The 3,870-nt window shown below is 40.9% G+C and overlaps 1 non-coding gene across 1 annotated transcript; it reads right to left on the reverse strand.

Moving 5' to 3' along the window:
- Positions 1 to 1,350: 1,350 nt before the first annotated feature.
- LOC139408124 (U1 spliceosomal RNA) lies at positions 1,351 to 1,514 on the reverse strand. The gene has a single exon (XR_011634182.1). It is a non-coding gene; the product is annotated as a U1 spliceosomal RNA (small nuclear RNA).
- Between the last annotated feature and the right edge of the window lie 2,356 nt (positions 1,515 to 3,870).

The following is a 3,870-nucleotide window of genomic DNA, read 5'->3' on the forward strand; positions in this document are numbered from 1 at the left end:
TCAGGAGCATGCCCAGGCATTGTAGGGAATTCATACAGGCACGTGGAGGCCACACACACTACTGAGCCTCATTTTGACTTGTTTTAAGGACATTACATCAAAGTTGGATCAGCCTGTAGTGTGGTTTTCCACTTTAATTTTGAGTGTGACTCCAAATCCAGACCTCCATGGGTTGATAAATTTGATTTCCATTGATAATTTTTGTGTGATTTTGTTGTCAGCACATTCAACTATGTAAAGAAAAAAGTATTTAATAAGAATATTTCATTCATTCAGATCTAGGATGTGTTATTTTAGTGTTCCCTTTATTTTTTTGAGCAGTGTAGTTTCACTGTCCAGATCTGTCTACACTTGTAAAATATCCAGACACAATTGCGTCTGACTCCCTCTGGAGGTTGGCAGGATAATCTGATGAAATGAAAAATCACCCGCGGGCTGTTAGTTGAGGAACCCTGTTTTACTGTGTGGGAAGGCATCTGAGACCGGATATAAGAGCTGCTGCAGCGGTGTCTCCAGGACTGCAGAGGGGAAGTGACTGATGTCAGGCTGACAAGTATGGATCTGTTTCCAGTGGCGTCTATTCGTGGATGCCAAAGGGAAGACAGGCTTCCCAATTAAAAAAATAAAAATAAATAATGTATCTTTCGTCTCTCTGTGTTTCCTAATTTTCCTTGAATTCGCAAGAGGCTGAATGTATCTCACAGGAGAAAGCATCCGAGCGAGTGAAACAGCGTCACTTTGTGTCGGTAGGCCATTTATCTGATGCTTTCTGATCCAACCATTAATACATACATTGTTGTGCCCCTGGCCCGAGATGATGGAAATTCAATATATAGCTAGATGTAGAAGGCTAATAATGTTAACTAGCTAACGTTGCCCATTAAAGGAAGTTAGGTTAGCGAGCAAGCATTGTATACAGGTAGCCTAGGACAACAACAAATAAAAGTGTGTACTTGCTGTATGACAGAGTGATAGACCGTTTTGTCAACATGAAAGAGAGGATGATGGCATTGGTGTTTCTCAACAAGTAGGGTGAGTTAACATGTTTCCCACTTGCACGAACACACACACACAAATCAGAAACGTGGACAGCCACATCATATTTTGGCGTACAGTGATTGGACTAAATCGTTTTTGGTCTCTTTTTGTTATCACTGTATTAGACTAAGCAGAGGTGATTTGATGAATATTTTGCACATATTAGAAAACAGCACGTGAATCGGATACAGCACCGATCGGACTCTGGATCTGTAAACAGCAGCGCTATTAAAAAAACAATAACCAAATTGTAAATAAGGTAGATTTATCTTATCTACATGTCATAGCATCGGCTTTCCTTCACAGTGAAATCAGGGGAGAGCGCGAACGCAGTCCCCCACTACCAGAAATTATGCAATCGAGATTTCCACATTTGAGAAATTCGCAGGGGTCAGCACAGCCGGAGTGCAATGGCTGAGCCTCGCCCTGGGTGAACCGCCTTCTTGATCACGGTGTCTCCCTTGCCAGGTAAGTATGAGTTGTACATGAGTAATGTGGGATACTGATTCCCGTGCAAACGTTTTAGCCTAATGGTTATAGCACCACGGCTATTGAGAAAAAAGCAAATCAATTAAATGAACGTTCAGTGTTATTTTGTCTGCTAGTAGATGGAGAGGTGAAAACACGTTTGAACTGTTATTTTACTCGTAAAATATGAGTGTTTTTGCATTTTCCCAGGATGCAATTCTGCAGAACTTAGCATAACAAAATCCTTTTTAGTAAACGTGTCTGATAGCTGAAACTATAATAAATGATTAGAAATGCCCCTGAGTAACATCCCAAAAATATTCTGAAACACACATAAAGCCAAGTGAATGGAATTTGTGATTTTATTTAGCCTTTCTCGTCTCGTGGTTCTTTTAATCTTCCAGAGAAAAGCCAGACTGCAATTCTACTATAGACCACTAGTGGCCACCCTCCCAGTCCCACACAGCCACCCATGCAGGCACATTGAAACAGGGAGCGCTGATACAGTTAGAATAACATTATTATATATTATATTAGTATTGTATTTCAACCACACCACCTCTTAATTAACAAATTAATAAACGGAAAGAATGTTACTGTCAGCTGTTCCCTGATAATACAAGAGAAGTGTGGACTGCTGAAAAAAACGAAGAAAAAAAAACGAATGAGCATTGATCAAGAGTCATCAAAATTGTTAAAAGGTTAAAAAAAAAAACGAATCTGATAAATGCAACAGTTTGACAATGGATGAAGACACTCCTAACGTGTTACAGTTGTTCAGTGGTGGAAAAAGTACCCAATTGTACATACTTGAGTAAAAGTTCAGATACCTTAATAGGAAATGACTCAAGTGAAAGTGAGTCACTCAGTGAAATACTTCTTGAGGATTTAAATATACTCAAGTATCAAAAGTAAATGTAATTGCAAATATGTACTTAATTATCAGAATCATTACAAATTCCTTATATTAAGCAAACTAGATGGAACAATTGTTTGTGTTTAAAAGGTAAATAAAAAAATTACAGACAGCAAGGGGCATACTCTATCACTCAGACATCATTTACAAACAAAGCATTTGTGTTTAGTGAGTCCGCCAGATCAGAGGCAGTAGGGATGACCAGGGATGTTCTCTGTTTAGTGAGTCCTCCAGATCAGAGGCAGTAGTGATGACCAGGGATGTTCTCTGTTTAGTGAGTCCTCCAGATCAGAGGCAGTAGAGATGACCAGGGATGTTCTCTTGATAAGGGCAGTAGAGATGACCAGGTATGTTCTCTGTTTAGTGAGTCCTCCAGATCAGAGGCAGTAGAGATGACCAGGGATGTTCTCTTGATAAGGGCAGTAGAGATGACCAGGGATGTTCTCTTGATAAGGGCAGTAAGAGATGACCAGGGATGTTCTCTTGATAAGGGCAGTAGAGATGACCAGGGATGTTCTCTTGATAAGAGCAGTAGAGATGACCAGGGATGTTCTCTTGATAAGGGCAGTAGAGATGACCAGGGATGTTCTCTTGATAAGTGTGTGAACTAAACCATTTTTGTCCTGCTAAACATTCATAATGTAACGAGTACTTTTGGGTGTCAGGAAAAATGTACGGAGTAAAAAGTACATTATTTTCTTTAGGAATGTAGTGAAGTAAAAGTAAATGTCGTCAAAAATATGAACGCATTTTATTGAACCTTTTTTTAACTAGGCCAGTCAGTTAAGAACAAATTATTTTTTTACAATGACGGCCTATCAGAAGGCAAAAGGCCTCCTGCGGGGGACGGGGCTGGAATAAAAAATACAATTTCAATATAGAACAAACACACATCACAGCAAGAGAGACACCACAATACCACATGAAGAGAGACACCACAACACCACATGAAGAGAGACACCACAACACCACAGCAAGAGAGACACCACAACACCACAGCAAGAGAGACACCACAACACCACAGCAAGAGAGACACCACAACACCACATGAAGAGAGACACCACAACACCACATGAAGAGAGACACCACAACACCACATGAAGAGAGACACCACAACACCACAGCAAGAGAGACACCACAACACCACATGAAGAGAGACACCACAACACCACATGAAGAGAGACACCACAACACCACAGCAAGAGAGACACCACAACACCACATGAAGAGAGACACCACAACACCACATGAAGAGAGACACCACAACACCACATGAAGAGAGACACCACAACACCACAGCAAGAGAGACACCACAACACCACATGAAGAGAGACACCACAACATCACAGCAAGAGAGACACCACAACACCACACGAAGAGAGACACCACAACATCACAGCAAGAGAGACACCACATGAAGAGAGACACCACAACACCACATGAAGAGA

This window comes from Oncorhynchus clarkii, chromosome 4 (assembly GCF_045791955.1).
Source record: "Oncorhynchus clarkii lewisi isolate Uvic-CL-2024 chromosome 4, UVic_Ocla_1.0, whole genome shotgun sequence".
Taxonomy (NCBI): Eukaryota; Metazoa; Chordata; class Actinopteri; order Salmoniformes; family Salmonidae; genus Oncorhynchus; species Oncorhynchus clarkii.